Source organism: Amblyomma americanum, chromosome 1 (genome assembly GCF_052857255.1).
Source record: "Amblyomma americanum isolate KBUSLIRL-KWMA chromosome 1, ASM5285725v1, whole genome shotgun sequence".
NCBI lineage: Eukaryota > Metazoa > Arthropoda > Arachnida > Ixodida > Ixodidae > Amblyomma > Amblyomma americanum.
In genome coordinates this window covers 484,419,616-484,438,198 of record NC_135497.1, presented here as the reverse complement: position 1 = coordinate 484,438,198, position 18,583 = coordinate 484,419,616, and the positions used below count along the sequence as shown (strand labels likewise).

Genomic DNA, 18,583 nt, shown 5'->3' with positions numbered 1-18,583 from the left:
TGTGCTGACCCTAATGATGTAGTGGTCGCTGCCGAGATTTTCTTGCAGGTTCTCCCATTCGACTTGCTTAGCGCCCCTGACAAAGGTTAGGTCGGGACATGTGTCCACGCTTACGCTATTACCCTGTCTAGTAGGCTGACTTTCATCTGTGAGTAACTCGCAGCCTATGTTTTCCGCTGCTGTGCATATGCCGCGCCCCTTTTTATCTTCGATCCTGCTGCCCCATTGTGGGCTTTTCGCATTAAAATCCCCTGCTATTATTAGGATATTCTGCCCTGCAAGCTTCTTTGCTTCTGCAAAAAGCTTAATGAAGTCTCCTTTATTTTTAGGTGGGCTGTACAAATTTACTATAAAAGTGCTTTTAGCTTTTTTTTCTCTTGGGAATCACTTCAGTTATTATGTGTTCTAGCTGTGTATCTTCATACTCCTTATGAGCTATGGTTGTGATTTTGTTGCTAATGAGAGTTGCTGTTCTTCCGTTCTCCTGACATGAGTATCCTTTTAGGGTTGGGGTGCAATTTGTTTCTTGTAGAAGTATTAGATCTGGTGGGCTTCCTCTAGTGTTAATGAATTGCTGTAAGAGCCCTTGCTTATGCCTGTAGCTCCGGCAATTCCACTGCCATATCTCTAGTTGTTGTGGTCCTGCCATGTTATCGTATTGGTACTGTTGTTTGTTCCCTGGGATTCTGATCCAAACCTGCGCTCATTGTAGAGGCGGTCCCTAGCGTCATTTACTGTCTTCTGTGTGTTTTGACTCTTTACATAGTTGCGGAAGCTCTGATCTTGCAGGGCTATCTTTTGATTTAGTTGCTGTATCTGCAACTGCATCTGCTGCATTTGCTGCTGCATGAATGTCTTTAGATCGTCTATTGTTGAGTTTCCTCCTTCATTAGTTTGTAAACTTTCTACACTCTGTTGTGGGGGTGAGGGTGCCCTGACAGGCGAGCAGCCTGCCTTTCGCATCTCTTGCATTTCCGCTATTAATTCGCTTATTTGTTTCTTAAGCTGTCTGTTTTCCTCTCGGGTCTGCTCTTGTTCCTTCGTGATGTTATTAATTTTAGCAGTAAGCCTTTTTTCATTTTCTGTTTGTGTGTTTTTGTTGTTGTTGTTGTTGTGCGGAGCAAAAAGTGTCTTGGGAGGGCCGGCTCCCCAGCTCACCTTGACTCCGCCGCTCTTCTTCTGTTGCTGCTTCGGCTTCACCCAGGACTGCTGGCCGCCCAGGGGTGGGTAGGACTCGTCCCGCTCCCGGCTCCGGCCCCGGCCCTGGCTGCTGCTGCGCCCCCGGCTGCGACTCGTGGATTCGCTCCGGTAGTCACCTTGCCGCTCCTGGTCCTCGTTCCGGAACCAGCGCGGTCTCCGTGCCCCGCCTCTGCTTCGGCTGCGGCCGCGTCGCTGCTGGCTCTGGGGTCCCCATCGCAGTTCGTTGATTGGCTTCAGTCTTAGTGCACAGTCCTTCGTGCCCGCCGCGTGGGAGCCCCCGCATAGCAGGCACTTAGGTGTACATTGATGTCGTTCTTCCGGATCTTTCTGGCCGCATTGTCTGCATGCCTTGATTCCCGGGTTCGGAAAGACGTCCGATCGATGTCCGTGTTGGCAACAAACGTAGCATATTTGCCGCGTCGGCCTATAGGGGCAGCACCACATCTCTCCCCCGTAGTACAAGACTTGCTTGGGGAGGATGGGGCCATCAAAGGTGATGACGGCTGTGCTCGATCGGCCTAGCATCCTTGCCGCCAGGATCTTCACCCCTTGTGTGCGGGTTCGTAAATTCGCCTTGCGTTTTTCGGCCGGGGGTCCCCGGGTCCACTCCGTGGATGACCCCGCACAGCGTTTCCTCCGGCACCGGCACGTGTGCGTTGATTCCGTAGCTATGCTCTCCAAACATCAGTTGCGTGATGCGCCTGATTTGTTGAGCAGCGCTTTCGTTATCGGTACTGATTATTATGATATTCGAGCCGGTGCGCAGTCGGATGATGAGATCTGCAGCGCATCCGTGTCCGGTAGCCGCGACCACCGCCCGCGCCACTTGGTGCGTCTGCAGGTTCTTCACTGCCAGTCCTTTCGGCCGAAGGACTACTTTTAAATCATCCCTGGGAAGCGGAGGCAGCCTTCTCCTCGGCGCTCCTTCCCCCTCTCCTTGTTTAGGTGCAGCTGGCGTGCCACCTGTGCTCTTCGCCGCGCCTAGGGAATTTTCGTTCCCTAGCGCTTCTTCCGCCAAATCTCCTGCTTGGCTTTCACGTTGGCGTTTCTTTTGAAGCTTGGACATGGCTATCTCCCAGTCCGCGTCCAAAACCTTGTTCTGACTTGCCTGTAGCGTTGTTGTCGCTGGGGTGCTGCTTTTTAGGGCTTGAAAGGCTGTCGCTGGTCCGTGGGCGAGGGTCTCCCCGGTAGCGTCTTGATAGTCTTCGTCCATATTTTCTTGGGTTTCCGCCATAAAATTCGTCTGGTCTTTTAGCGGTGCGCGTTCTACGCTGGGTTTTAGTGCATGGGAAATCGCTCCGTCGCCTCTACCGCTGGCCGAGGCCGGGAGGGCCACAGAGCCCCGCTACTGTGTTAGGCCTAATAGGCCTAGCTTCGGTCGGCCACGTGGGAGATCTTCAAAACCGTATAAATCCAAAAATATTGGACCCACCGGTTTGAAAGAGGTGTCCTCGTGGGCCGCTTCGCTTTCGGCGTCGCCTCCCACCAAAATTTTGGCAGCCCAGTCGAGTTAACCGGGTCAAAAGTCCCGAAAACTGCAGAGCGCATGTGAAGTGCCTCCGCTCTCCTCGGCTGCTCGCAGCGCCACCCAGGTGCATAGGAGAATTCTTTCTATTTTTTTTTATTTCTAGTGCCAATCAATTGCCTTTAAAGAAAATTACTTATAAAGCAGCAGAAAAAAATGCTTTATAAGTAATTTTCTTTAAAGGCAATTGAATATTGGCACTAGAAATTAAAAAAATAGAAAAAATTCCTGTATGCACCTTGGTTTTCGGTGACTGTTGGTTTCCTTAATATGTTTGACAAACGAGCCCCTCATTTCATTTGTTTGTCTGCTAATAGCTCAACAGGGGTCTCGGTTCTGGCAGTCTTGATGCCATAGGTAGCATAAGAGGGCTCTCGCACAGTTTCTGCTCTCGCCATTAGATGACGTTCTACGTCACACTTGCGGTATTACAGGACGTGCTACGTTCACCGCTATGGTCGAGGGTGGCGCTGGTGAACACTGTCAAGGTTCGCTTACACGCAAAACATAAATACCCACGAAAGCAGCAGATTGGACAGCCGTCGCCGTAGCTCAGTTGGTAAGAGCACCGGCCGCGATATTCGGAGGTCGTGGTTTCGGATCCCACCGGCGGCATGGTTATTTTTTCTGCTGCTTTATAAGTAATTTTCTTTAAAGTCAATTGATTGCCACTAGAAATTAAAAAAAAATAGAAATAATCTCGTATGCACCTGGGTTTTCGGTGACTGTTGTTTTCCTTAATATGTTTGTCAAACAAGCCCCTCCTTTCATTTATATATATATATATATATATATATATATATATATATATATATATATATAGACAGATAGATGGGGTGGCTCAAGTGAGGCTAAAAAAATTGCCGTTTTTTTTTGCTTCAAATGACACGTTCTCTTGCGCCAGCCTGCTCCAAGAGCCAAAGTGACAACAGGACAACAGATTAACAAAAAGGCCAAAGTGAGAACAGATTAACAAAAAGCCACTACATCGCAATTATTGCACGCTTCACACGAACTCAGCGTCGCCCGAAGTTGTCTGTGACGTCATAGCCACCGTTCGGCTCTTGAAACCAAAACTACTTCAGAGAAGAAAACGTTGAACTAAATGTAATTTACAGGCTTAGACGAACTCCACGGGGCAATCCATGTTTCCGGGCGTCTAAATAACGCACTACGAAAATTGAGTGTCCTTACTCCTTTATTAAGTTGAGAAGCTTGTGTGCGTATTTTTGAGACCTGAAGACAGTGCACTGCTGTGCAACTAATCCCCACACTTCGACCGATACCATTTCGAGATGCTCGATAGCTGCGACAAACCTTTGTTCCCGCAACGTAGAGGTCGCACTGTTGTGTGTCACTGCGTTTTCACGTGCGCTGAGTGAATGACCCCGCTTGTGTCGGTCCGAATACGTTCCGGCAGCCGAACGCACTTTTTTTTGGCCGACGCGTTGTCAGGTCGAACACGAAACCCGATCCGAGTGTCGCATAATTTCCGTAGCGCCTTTAGACAAAACTCGCTTATTCACCGACGTCTCTCATCGCTTTAGGCAGTTGTGTGTGGGACTGCACTGTGTTTTCTTCGTCCTTTAGCCTCTCGCACTTTCCGTCGCCCCACTCGTTACGGCTCCTATCGTTTTGTGTTAGGTCGCTCCTGGCTGCTCGCGATGGTTGAAGGAAGCCGGCCAGTAGCTGTTCTCGACGCGCACGCCCGCCCTTCTCCCGTAGGGATGCGGAGGTTTCTAACGGCCGTTTGAAAACGCTGCAGCTACCGTGTTAGCGGTAGTCCGCTTTTTCTGCTGGTGTTTGTGCTTAAAGGGGCCCTGAAAGGGGCTCTCTGTAAAGGTGTGGTGCGCCTGCGATGTTAAAGGACATCGCTTCACGAATATCCTCCAGCGAGAATTTTGAAGCGAAAACCTTCACTACGCCGGCGTTTCGAGCCGTCAGCGGGACCGCAAGTTTGACCTTGAACCTAGCTAGAGCTCTAACAGGGAAATTACGCCTCTCGCACATCTCTCTGTGGACACCCGAACCGCGCCGTAAGCGAAGCGGAATGAAAGGTGGTTTTAGGAAAAGGAAATGAAGCCTGTCTCACATTGCGCCATCCCCCCCCCCCCCCGCAAAAAAAAAGAAAAACAATTTATTTTTCAATTTGGGTTTCCGAAATTATCTGCGGTGTTTGCGCGTCGTTTGGAACCTGATCTGGTTCCATATCTCCGCATACAACGAGCAGTAATACAGTTGTAAACGTCACCGAAGCTGTATTAAATATATACTGTCTTGTGCGACCTCCTTTAATGTCGTTTCGACGAAAGCAAGATGTTTAAAAAATAAAACAATGCCTACTCTGTGTGTGTCAGTATGTCTATCTATGGAAACCGCCAGTCGTTCGACCACAAGCGTAGCCAGGGAGATGCCGCGGTGGCTTAGTGGTTAGGGCGCTCGGCTACTGATCCGGAGTACCCGGGTTCGAACCCGACCGCGGCGGCTGTGTTTTTACGGAGGCAAAATGCTAAGGCGCTCGTGTGCTGTGCGATCTCAGTGCCGTTAAAGATCCCCAGGTGGTCGAAATTATTCTGGAGCCCCCCACTACTGCACTTCTTTCTTCCTTTCTGCGTTCATCGCTTCCTTTATCCCTTCCCTTACGGTGCGGTTCAGGTGTCCAACGATATATTAGACAGATACTGCGCTATTTCCTTTCCCCAAAAACCAATTATTATTAATATTATCAGATGCAGCTTTTCGCTTTCCACCTGCAAGGTTAACGAGAGGTAAACCACCAGCAATTTTTTTAATGCGGTTTGTAGAAGCCGAGGTATCTGTAAAATTTTGAATTTCAACGTCTCTTCGCTCCCCCTTTCTTTCCCTCTCCCTGCCCTCTCCCTGTTTCCGCTAGTCGCAGCTGAAGTGCTTCAGCTTTCGATGGCAGATGCAGCGGCTAGCAACATCTTTTCCTTCCATTGTTATATTATTAATAAATAGCCACTAACAACAACAGCGTCTCCGCGCCTTTCCCTCTCCTCTCGTCACTTTTTGCATGCTCAGTGGTCGGCGCTTCTGAGCATCCCCACCGCCAACGCGCGCGGGTGGAGCCTCCTGACCCGCCAGAGCGACGCGGCTCACTGGCCGCGGCAATGGTATCTGCGTCACGCCTCAAAGGATCTAACCACAATAGCCATCTCCGAATAGAATTACGCAGGAGCGTGCAATGGAGGAGGGCGCGAGCATGAAAAAGTTGTCGGAAAGTACTCGCCTACTTTCGCGTGCCATTGTGAGTCCTCTGCTGCGTGTAGGAGTGTAGTATGTGGCTCAGGTGTTCATGACGAGTGTGTGCAGTGTTTGAGCGAGTTCATGTAGTCTCCTCCTGAGGTGTTTCAGAGCCCCTTTAAGAATTCTTGTTGGCATGTTCCTGGGCGGGTTTCTTCGCCACCATCGAAAACCATTGCAGTGCCAGTTTTGAGGCTGACTATCGTGGCTACGATTTTTTTTTCGGCTGAAGTGCAGGTTGGGTAGCACACCAACTATCTTGACGACAGAAGCGGAGCGCATCTTCCAACTGATAGCAATAGCTATCTCGGTGGTGGTGATGATGATGATGATGTGACCTGTCTCGTGACTGGATATAGAGTTCGGCGTGAAACGGCGATACGTGAAATGACAGTCACAAAAAACTAGTGCGTAGCCAGATACGTCTCATCGTTCATGCTACAACTACAGCGGTATCGCAGCGCGCCGGTCTCTATAGAACAGAGCGGTCTGCGATTGCGCTCCCGCCTGAATCCGTGCCAGCTTCGTGGTTCCCATTTTTTTTTTCTCTGATATACGTCCAGTCATAGTCTTTGGCGGTGTGCAGACTGAGGACGCAGCGGTACTTACGGAGGTCCCGTTGCCTGCCTTTCGGTTGCAAGACCGATGATATCACTTTCCTGCATTGAGCGAGAATGTGCGAGATATTTCTGGTGATTCGCACGAAAACAAGTCGGGCCCACTCCGCGTACTTTGCTTTTGTGTCTCGGTGATTTCTGGCCGCCGAGTGGAAGGAATGCAGCTCGATCGCGGCAGCAGATCGAGAGCATCTTGCGCGTAAAACGGTTTTCGTCGCTTCCAACAAAGGGAACTGATACCGGGTTTGCGGGGCTTAACGTCCCAAAGCAATTCAGGCTATGAGGGACACCGTAGTGAAAGGCTCTAGGAACTTCGACCACGTGGTGTTATTTAACGTGCACTGATATCTCACAGCACACGGGCCTATGGAGTTTCTCCTTCAACGAAAATCGACCGCCGCGGTCGGGATCGAACCCGCATCTTTTGGGCCAGCAGCAGAGCGCCATAACCCCTGAGCCACCGCGGCGGCTGGAAGCTGATGCTGGTGAAGGGCTGAGGGGAAGCTTAAAATGGAAAAAATAAAATAAATTATAATAAATGCAGTAACACAACCAGAATCAGCAAGATCAATATGGCCTTGAAATTCGTGTTTATTATCGGGTTCCGTGTGCTGTGCAATGTCAGTGCACCTTAAAGATCCCCAGGTGGTCGAAACTATTCCGGAGCCCTCCACCACGGCACCTCTTTATTCCTTTCTTCTTTCGCTCCCTCCTTTATCCCTTCCCTTACGGTGCGGTTCAGGTATCGAACGATATATGAGAGAGATACTGCGCCTTTTACTTCCCCCCCAAAACCAATTATTATTATCGGGTTCGAACACGGGTACTCCGGATCAGGGCGCTCGGATCCGGAGTACCCGGGTTCAAACCCGACTGCGGCGGCTGAGTTTCGATGGAGGCGAAACGCTAAGGCGCCCGTGTGCTGTGCGATGTCAGTGCACGTTAAAGATCCCCATGTGGTCGAAATTATTCCTGAGCCCTCCACTGCGGCACCTCTTTGTTCCTTTCTTCTTTCACTCCCTCCTTTATCCCTTCCCTAACAGTACGGTTCAGGTGTCCGCCGATATGTGGGACAGATACTGCGCCGTTTCCTTTCCCCAAAACGAAAAATATATTATTGTGCCTGAGCTGAAACAGCGTTTCGCTTCCTTTTCGCCGCTTTCAAAAGGAGCGTCCTTCATTGAGACTTGACTTGGGGCTTATCAGCCTTTTATTCTTGCTGACATAAAATGGCACGTGAGTTATCTATTTGCAGCTGTCGGCTGAGTGCTGCCCTCATGCTGCGGCGCTTCCGTCCGCCCAGAATGGCCGTAGCCGCGCTATGCGAAAGCGAAACCACACTTCTTCCACAAAATATGAAAGCAGCTGTATATGCTGTATAGGAACTCTACTGTACTCAAGTCATCGGCGAGTGACGCACAAAGTTCTTTACGACTCGCGTAGTGCACTGGCCGTAAGGAAGCCAGTTTTGCATCATGGGACCATACGGTGTGGCATGAGTGCGCGTGGGCCTCGGCAGACCTAAATGTGGGACGAATTCCTCTTCCCACCGTATCACACATCGGTACACGGGACACCGTGTGTAATGTCGGGACGCTACCGCTAAATCTGTCGCTTAGGCGACCGTGTTAACGACTGGCTCGTGCCAGAAATTCATGCGTTGCGATAGGCGGGCGTTCATATAGCCGAATCACCGGCCATTCACGAATTGCTCTCACTACACGAACGCCGTTGTTGCGAAACGCAGTAGCTTTTACACCTTTACCCCGTGTGATCTTCTCGGCCCCTATATAGGATAGGCTTGAGGATATGCTGCTGAAAGCGCAGGGAGGGCGTTATGCCTTCGCCTGTGTAAGCGGGCGCCTCGTGACGCCCTTTAGGTCCCACTCTCCTAGACAGACGGAGAGAGGATTGCCGTCGACGGTGGTATTTTTATTCCGGGGGTCCAGCGCTGGCCGCGGTCGGCAGAAGCTCGTGGCCGGGCACGGAGAAGGAGAGGTACGAGAGAGCTAAGGGATTGCATGGGATATGAGTATACTGCTAGTAGCCGTGCAAGGCGGTACCTGAAGGTGCATTCACACGACTGGTGACGTCGCGGCTGAATCCGTGACGTCACGCCAAGTCAGGGGACCCTCCGCGTTGGTGGAAGCAGTCACACGACGGTAGAAACCAATAGATTCCAAAGCGCAAAAGCGCCTTCCTTTTGAAGCGAAAAGCTTCACTAGGCTCGTCAATACCGGGCTTCGCGTGAGCCACGCTACAGATTTGCCACAGCTGCGCATGCGCGAAAATGAGTGACGTCACGCGGAGCGCAGGTGGTCGCTGCTACCGCAGCCGTCGTCGCCGCCGCGCGCTGCCTCCGTCGTCTGACCTTTCGCCATGAAAGGAGGAGAAGACCCAGAAAAGGTAGCGTGGGAGTTGGCTCAAAAGCAGCGAAGATATGAAAAGTGCAAGGCTAGACAAGCGGCTGAAACGCCAGAATCACGAGAGGCACGCCTTGCTAAACGCTTTTCGCTTCGAGATATCCAGGCTTAACACTTTAGCTAAGCCTCAGCCCAACTTTTTTCCGTCCGCCTCGTCCGCGGACATCCGTGACGTCGTGTCAAGTGATGCGCGATTCGTCCTGAATTGAATTGGTTGTTGGGGAAAGGAAATGGCGCAGTATCTGTCTCACATATCAGCTGACACCTGAACTGCGCCGTAAGGAAGGGGATAAAAGAGGGACTAAGACAGGAAAGCAAGAAAGAGGTGCCGTAGTAGAGGGCTGCGGAATAATTTCGACCACCTGGGCATCTTTAACGTGCACTGACATCGCACAGCACACGGGCGCCTTAGCGTTTTACCACCATAAAAATGCGGCCGCCGCTGTCGGGTCCGAGCGCCCTAATCACTGAGCCACCGCGGCGGGTAAAAGCCCTGCGATTCGGTGTGTCGTGTGAATCCACCTTGAGGAACGCATCGGAGGAAGAGACATATGTGCGCGATGCTTCTGCAGGCAGATGGGTCTGATGAGGAGCGAAGGCGGTTGTAGCGTCATCGGTGCTGCTGCGCTTGTTTCACAGGCCGTTCGGCGTGAGGAACACCGTTGCGTCAGAACATGCGCGTCTTCTTGTTCTCCTCCGGTGCCGTCTTCAGTTTCATATTTGCTGATCCTCTGAACCGCCACGGTGGCTCAGTGGTTAGGGCGCTCGGCTACTGATCCTGGGTTCCCGGGTTCGAACCCGACCGCGGCGGCTGCGTTTTTATGGAAGCGAAACGCTAAGGCGCCCGTGTGCTGTGCGATGTCAGTGCACGTTAAAGATCCCCAGGTGGTCAAAATTATTCCGGAGCCCTCCACTATACGACACCTCTTTCTTTCACTTCCACTTCCTCCTTTATCCTTCCCCATGCGGCGCGGTTCAGGTGTCGGCCGATATGTGAGACAGATACTGCGCCGCTTCATTTCCCCCAAAACGAATCATTATTATGCTGTGAACCCACCAGCCCGACATTATGCGTTAACTCAAGACTGCTGTACTCACTGCACGTACACAAGCGCAGCCAGTTTTGCTTCTTTTTTCTTTAAATTGCGAGTTAACCTCGTAACGCCTGGCGTATCGCTGTATAGACAGTATACAAAGCAGTAAACTTTGTTCCTGCTCGCAAAAAAAAAATGTCTGGTCATCGTACCGTTTTCAGAAAACTGATTTTTTTAAACTTGCTTCTCAGATTGAAATGTATAGGTGCCGGTTGTCAGAGATGTACAGAAAGCATGCTGCAGGAGCTTACACTCCATTAGGCAATGCATGCTGGCGAAGCTACGGAAGATTTCAGTGCGCGATGTTCTTTTTTAGTTCCATTGTTTATTTGTTCGTTGTTTCTTATTCCTTGCCAAGTTGGAGTAAATTTGAAACAATCAAGTAATTACTCATTAGCATCCACCCAAGCGTTGCCGTACGACCTGCGAAGGAAACCTATGCAGATTTCAGAGAAACTTCGGTTGAACCCGGGACTGAAAGTTCGTACGAAGTTTCTCTGAAAACTGTATATATCTCTTTCGTAGCCGTTTGGCTGCACTTAGGGGGATGCAAATGAGTAATTACTCCGTTATTATGATTTGCTATGTGCTGTGTGTATGCGTGCGCAGTTTTATCATTTTTCGAGTTCTAAGAAAACACCCTAATTTGCCCACTTCAGTAATATTATAATTACTCCAATAATTCCGCCAAGTTCTTGCATTTTTGCACTGTCGGAGTCGGTGTAACGTCCAACGGTTGAAATTTTTCACATTCTGTCCCACATTTTGGCCTCCAGGGCATGCATTACGAGTCGGCTAACCTGTCGGCGTGCGATGCGCGCCAACAGTGGACGGGAGTCGTCGCGGCCACGTTTGTGTGGGCGCACGAAAAGGCCCTTTAAGGACACAACGAGAGGAAGCACGCACGCACACCAGTGTGCGTGCGTTAGCACGCCAGACCTTGGCTCGGGGTCTGTCTTCAGGGGCGTCTCACGGTTTTTGTCGGCTCAGCAGGTCGGCTCGACGACTCCCTCCGACGGGCATGGCGTTGAACGAGCACGCCGTGACGCAGCCGTTGCTCAAGGTGCTCCTGGCCCTCGGTCCTCGCAAGTCACCGGTCCTTTCCAGCGGTCCTGCTGCCGCGAGCCCTGCGTCAGCACGCGCTGGCCTGTGGCGCTCGAGCGGCTCTCGCTCAGTGTTGTCTTCCTCTTTTGCTTTCATTTTATTTATTTTGCCTCGGACGGGTCGTCCGCGGCGCGCCAAGGTCGCCACCACACCACATAATGCGCCGGCTACTCTATCTAAGTCAGATTTCTGAAAGCTTGTGGACGGTGTCTGTTTTATTTATATATTTGTTTGTTTTGTTTTTATGTTCATGTCCTTTCCCGGGAGCAGGAGGGACGCGCTCAAGCACAAGGCAATCCATATTCACTTTGCCTTATGGTTGCGAATATATGTTGGACCACTTCCAGCCAACAGTGCCGGCAGAGGTCGTCCGAAGTTACCTCCAGCAAGAAATGGTCTTAATGTCGCATGCAATGAAAAATGAAATGTTTTCTTCAGCCCATCTGGAACGCACGTCGTACGTCTCCAATTCCACTCAAAACCAAGTGGAATCAAACAGGTGGCGTTGTTGTATGGCCTCGGATAGGGTGCCTCGATGGGCCAGCGCCATCCAGGCACCCTAGCCTCGGAGCTCCGCGTTCGTGTTCAGAAAAATGTATTGAACTCGTTCGCACTTTTGCGAATGAAATGGCCGGTAGCGGCAATACCTACCTGTGTTCAATTTTTCAATTTGTTCTAGTTTTATAAAAGCTTCGTTTTTCACTCCGAGTCGTCGCTCTATTCTTGGTACACGGTTATAATCAATCAGTGTCCCGGATCTCAAGCTCAGCTCGCATCGCGGGCCGTATTGGCGAACTTTTGCCTTCCACGGGGCCAGTGTATGCGAAAAGGAGACAAGAGGAGAAAGGAGAGTGCCACATGTTGGAATGCTTCAAAATGAACAAAATTCAAGCGCTGGCTCTAAGCCAGTGGTGGACTGCTACCACTGGCTTTGGGCAAAAAGCGCGTCCAGCCGCTGACTCTCAAGTACACGGTAAGCAACCAGCGAACAGTGGTGAAGAGATGCGACGTTGTCAAGAAAAAAACTGGCAGTGGCTTAACTTGGCTAGCCCTGGAATTCAGCGAAAAGCAAGGACGCCTGCTAAACGCCTGAGGCTCGTCCATGGGAACTCCGCTACAGGCTCGCGACAGCCGTTCTATACATACCCACACGACCACGTGGCTATGACGTGGTATCACATGTTCTTACGTCGGATGTCACCACGTGGCTTCACATCACCCCATCGGATGTTCCTAAGTCAAAGGTCAATCCAAAGATCACCCAATGCCAAAGGTCAACTGAAGGTCATGGGTCAAGGGTTCGGCACCATAACTGTACCACATATGGTCATAAACCGCTAACGTGGTTGGGCTGAAGGTCGTTCAAGGCCATTCTATGGCCTACGCGACGACTGTTTTAACTAGCGTAGTGAAGGTTTTCGCTGCAAAAACCAATCGGTTCTAGCAGGACCCCTCTGTAAGAAAGGCTGGAGTATTAAGTGCCAGCGGGGCGCACGCCTGAGATCCCTGAATTACAAGCCAACTTGAGTTTGTAGTTACTGTCCCTTTTATGTGCGCTTATAAGGTTTGCCTGCAAGGCTATTCCAGATGACGGGGGAGGGGGGGTTGCTGTATTATAGGCGCGTACTCAAGGGAGTTGACAGGACATCGATAAAGTCTGAGCCGTAGGAGCAGCGATTTCGTCGTGCTTAGTACATCCAAAGATACCTTGCTTAGCAGCTATCGTACTACGAGTATCAGTCGCGGAGCACGGTTGTCATAACGCCTACACTTTGTGAGTGATGACGTGTGATGACGTCTTGCCCGTCTGGCGGATCTTTGAGCGACGTGTGACGTCGAATTTAGAAAAAAAAAACAGACCCTAGCGTGGCTTCCAATTAAGCAAATTCCGTGTATCGCCTCCTTGCGCGCCCTTTCAGCCACGTTTTCTGAAGTAGAGCTCGGCTGAGTTAAGCATGCCGGAGACATGTTAGCGGAGACGTGTGCGGATTTACCGGGTGCCTCCTGCGCACGCGCAGTGAGATTATACGTCTTCGCTAATGTATGTCTCCAGCATGCTTAGAACGTGTAATGACTGGAAACTCCAGAGGAGCATCGCTGAATCGCCTGGCGTGATCGTTATTCCTCGCGAACATTTTAGTCGCCTCTGGCGAGTGTTCGCTGTTTGACTCGCTCCGCGTAACGAACGGGAAGTGCGAGCACTCTTTGCCGCTAAACGAAGGGCACAGTTTTAGAAAACGTAACAAAACTTAATTACAATGCACAATGCACCTGCTCCTGTTTGCGGAGAGCGCACGTTTCAGTGCACCAGCGTTAGCCGACCGGTAGCGCCTTGTTTTGAAGGTATACGTATATTTGTGCGATGCAAACACAGGTGAACAAGGACCACATACGACGTGTGCAGTGCGCAAATTCCTAATGTTTTATTTCTCTCAGAGCAACCGCGATTTGTGTACAAGCTGGAGCGTTCGCAATACTCGAGAAGGAAAACGAAGAAAAATGTTGAAACAAAACGCACGAGCGCAAAAATGCAAGTATACAGATGGCCTATTTCTCTTACCCGAAAAACAAGACAGCAACAAAAACTTTAGGAAAATTCAGAGTAAGTGGTGTAAGCAGGTTACGGCAGAGTCTATAAAGCAAATTAACACCCATCGTAGCGTAAGCAGTGTCAAGGAACCAAAACAGTAACAAAAACAAATGAATTCGACACAACGGCCAGACGAGGGTGAAAGGCGTCGTAGCAAAGCAGAGTCAGGAAATCAAAATCCAAGCCAGGTGAAAGCAGTGTGAAACCGTTAACAAATATAACACTTTAAAAACGCGCCGGGGTGAAACAAGATTGAGAGTCGGTAAAAAAAGCATCCGGACCGTTGAGTTTGATCTCCCCAAGTGTGTAGTCTGCATCCGGCAGCTAATAAATAGTTTACAGAGCACGCGGCTCAGACTTTTCGTCTCCGACTGTACCTGTACTTAACCTGCCTGTTATTTCTTTTCATGTTTCTTTTTTTAAAACTATCTTCTCACGTAAACGCTGGCTTTTGAAAACAAAAATTCAGTATGAAAGGTTGCTTTGTGCACCGCCGACGCCTTAGAAGGCACCACGCGGGAAACATCATCGAATCTGTTATGTTAGTTTCAACTGCCGGCAAGACGGGCGTAGGTATTGGTCAGCAGCTCCATCCACGAGTTTCATTTGTGGCGAAGCATCTGCGAACAGTGTCGCCAGGCCTGCGTTATTGACTGTGCCGCGACATTTGCGCCAGCTTTGTGGCCATCACCCCAACCGACGCGTTTCTGTTTCGGCCGGTGGATTGCCGCGTTTTGCCGACCCTCCTTGGTGGCGTACGCGCGGGACGACAGTACATGCAGCAGTGAGCCTAGAACGAATGTTTGTTGTTCGTCTAGCGAACGCTGATACCGGCTCGGCACAACGGTGCAACTTGCAAGACAGCGGGAGTGCAGCTTAAGCTTGGTGTACCGACAGCAGCGCCGCATTGTTGCCCTGGTGGGAAGGGATGGAGTTGTTGTTGCCTTATGACGTTGTCGGTCGTGGTTTGGACTCAGTGTAATGATTTTGGTCGCTCGAAACGTGCTTCGCGCGGCTTCTTCGTCTGCGTGAAAAGGGAACATCAATGTTATGTCGAAGAGTGCCGCAACAGTTTAGACGACACGAAAAGCCGAAAACCGCCGACGAAATTCTACCCTTTCCAAGGCGAGTGGAATGAAGGGGCGCAAAGCATGCATACCAGGGGTCCGGAGAGTCAATAATAAGTGCTGCTTGAACGGTCGTATCGGCCGTTCATTCATTCATATTGGGTAGCAGAGCTTCAGTCAGTCGTAGTCATATCTCTGAGACTATATCAAGGGCAGGCCTGGATTTCGGAACATAAGTGCGCGCAAAAATGATGGAGGTCTTAGTTTACGTTTTCTTGTATGCTTGCTATGGCAGTTGCCAATTTTATTAGCAATGTTTAAACGAACGGGGTAGTATCGTATGGCATTAAAAAACCTGATATCGTTTCTGAGCTTGACTTAGTACTGCTGGTTGGACATCCAGCGCCGCTAGCAACAGTTCGAGGTAAGTGCCCGCGCTAAGCGAAGCGACTTCACCTTATTTTTTTGCAAAGGGGCATTCTTGCAAGGCAGCCGTGTTTTAATACTCGCTTAGTGCTTACTCTATAGTTGTGCGTGACGATGCTAAGTGTGAAGAGGGGGGGGGGGTTAATTACTGTTTAAATTGGCGCGTTTGCTGCAGTCCGGATCAGCATTCGCAAATGGAAAACCAAAGCATTTATTTCCATGGCCTTAAAAACCAAAAACCCCAGGCCTGAAAGCAAGTTAACAGAAAGTTTGATCCATAGCGGCATTGACATGGGCAGGATTAGAGTGATATATGGCGTTTGCAGGGAGGTAGTTCCAGTCAGTTGATGTGCATACAAAAAAAAGATACGTCGTCTTTCGGACATGCGGCGAATAAACGGGCATACGAGGTGGCCTCGGAACGTAATCATTCTTGCGTCAGCTACTCATCCAGTGTGCCCAGGAGCAGTATACTATCGCTTCAAAATATCACTGAAGCCATAACAGCTTTCAAGATTTTCACGAAGTGCGGCAGTCCCAAGCCTAGATGAACACTCGAATGATACGCGCTGACAGGAATAGAATATAATCGGTGGTTCTAAGCGCACTGATTGTCTTGACCGAATCTAAAGCCGCCTCTGACTAATCGTTTTTGTGCGCCCTGGCATAGCCGCTAGTGCGCTTTCATTGAGCGGCCGTTGTTTTACGAGCAGTCTTATACTCGAATGGTCGAAATACTTCGCTCCTGATGCGTCCGACTGCATCTTTACGAGCGCTCTTCTTCTTCTCAACAAGGCCTGGACTGATGACCAGCACAGGTACCGCTGCTTCAGCACACACACGGCCACTTGGATCGCGTCCCATCCAGGAGGGCGTGGCACGCACGTCCTATAGTTCATCCCTTTCGCCGCTAGGGTGGCAGCACTGCGGGCCGCATGGCGCTAATATACGCCTGTTGGGACAAATAGCTTCGTCCACCATTTATAAGAGGGCGATTCCATTATATGTGCACATAGTTACATTCATCGAGCTCGATTAAGCTGTGCGTATACTGTTTGTGACTATTATCTAGAGGGAAAGTTGGCGGCGCTGCACTTCAGCCACAATGGACGCTCAAAGCATCATGGACCGGTGAGCTACCTGATGCGGGACAGTCGGATTTTTTCGGGAGTGGCGTTACTGAGATGTCCCATTCCGTCCATGGCGCGCCCCGCGCGAAGAGGACTTTGGCGTGAACGTAGTGCGCAAAAGCCATAGTAGCGGAAACTTAACAGCACACAACGCCAATAAAAGGTTTCTGTTTTGTGAAATGCCATTAAAAATTTCTTGATGTGTTTAAGCAACAACATTTTTTCTTAAAACATATTGCCTATTAAAAGCGCGCCTGTTAAGCACGAAATGTTAGTTTCTGTGGTGTGCAATACTTGGCCAACAGGAGAGCAAGCCATTCCTTATTTTGGGCAAACATTGCATTTACATGCTTTTCTGCTCGCTTGTTGCAATTCATAGACAGGATATTGAGCGTTTGGGCATTCTTGATTGTCGAACAACGTTTTGTTTTAATTACTTTTTGGCCAAAAGTTGTGGTTCTGCAGTCGGTAGCTCTCCGTCTCATGGTGCTTAGAGCGCCCATGGTGGCTGAGGTGGTCTCGAGGAAGCTCCAAGCAAACTCCTATAGGCGGGGCGCCAGCTTTCCCTCTAGGTAATAGTAAGAATCTCTATGAACTGTGGTAGAAGTGGTGCCGATGTAAAAGAAAGCGGCTGAAGGAGAGTCGCACGCTTGTAATGTAATAAAAGCGCGCTCATTGCTAACTCGTATATCTGAGACCGAATTTAGTCCGCTGCATTTAAAATGACTTGTTTCTGAGCCTTTCAGAATCGCTGAAGTCGACTGTTCGATTCCATCATAAACACACTGAATGTTGAAAAGATCTTACCTAAACTACTGAGCACGAGCGATCCGTTTCTTTTCTGCCACGGCGTAAAACTAAAGCACTAACTCGATAACGAAAAACTACAGCTATCTAAGATCCGCGAGCATGCATGCACTTTTTTCTGTTTTGGGGAGAAAAAGTTGCCGTTATGGCTGTTTTCATTACCAATTTTAAAATGATTAAAACACGACAGGCACTGAGTAGAGGTTGATGACGAGAATAGCAGACAGACACGTCAATTGAGCGCCCTCAACTGTTAAGCAGCTAACGAAACCTGGCGCAGCAGACGGACGTATGGATGTATGCTTGGAGCCGTCCCTTTGAAACGAGGTGCTTGATCGCGGAGGCCACTGTCAAGGACGCGTCTGTCTGGATTGAAGGCAAAACTGACCCAAACAGTCACCACGTGACCACAGTGTACCACATAGCATTAGTGGGCGCTTCAGTTGATACCTATGCTTTGTTGTTGCGAATGCAGGAAGAATCAAGAGTAAAGTGCACGCGCCTGCCCTCTAACTCAAGCGGAGCCACAATCGCTGCCACGTGCGAACAGTAGGAGAGGTATAAAATGAGAGAATAGATTCAAAGGCAAGAAGCGCGTCGAAACTACTGAGTCATACGATAAGACGACGGTTTGGCAGCAGGTACACCCGGTGATGAATTCTCGCAATACTCGAGGAACCTACATCCCAGTCCGTTGTGTCACGAAGCAATCGATACCAAGAATGTGACACTAGACAGATTTAGTTGACCGGAGCGACGGTCCCGCTCCGCTCACGGTAGCACGGTAAGCGGTAGCGGAGCGCAGACACCGAGATCTTTTTTTGCTTCGCGTGAAACGAATTTCCCTCAGACGAGGAGACTCTCGTAGCGCCCTCTTTGCAGTTAAACTGGAAGCACTACATTTGATAAAAAATATAGGGTCATTATTTCTTTTTATACTGTAAAACATACTTTTTATTGTACCATTTTATATGCAGTTGAAGTTATTTAAGCAGCAGAAATGTTTTTAACATATATTGATGTACTTCGACAGGTCGGGTCTTCCCGATATCCAAAGCAAGCCATCAGCAGCCCTAGCCAAGGTTGTAATACTTTTTCCTGACGTTGATGATTTCACGAGCCACCGTACATATGTACTACGTACATCTACATTTGCTACATCTACAAAGGCGATGCCAAAGCCGAATTAGCAGCGCTGGCGGAAGAAGTCGACGACGAACTCTGCGTGCTTGCCTCGCTGGGGGCAGCCATCTTGCTCCGCTGCCGGGGACCGGCTCGCTCTGCTAGGGTCGTCAGCGAGGGGAACGGGAGGTGCGCTCCGGTCATTGACTTTCTT

General features: G+C 49.9%; 1 pseudogene; it reads left to right on the top strand.

Moving 5' to 3' along the window:
* Window positions 1-18,583, top strand: part of LOC144127228 (uncharacterized) — a 60,256-nt pseudogene that overhangs the window by 15,128 nt on the left and 26,545 nt on the right.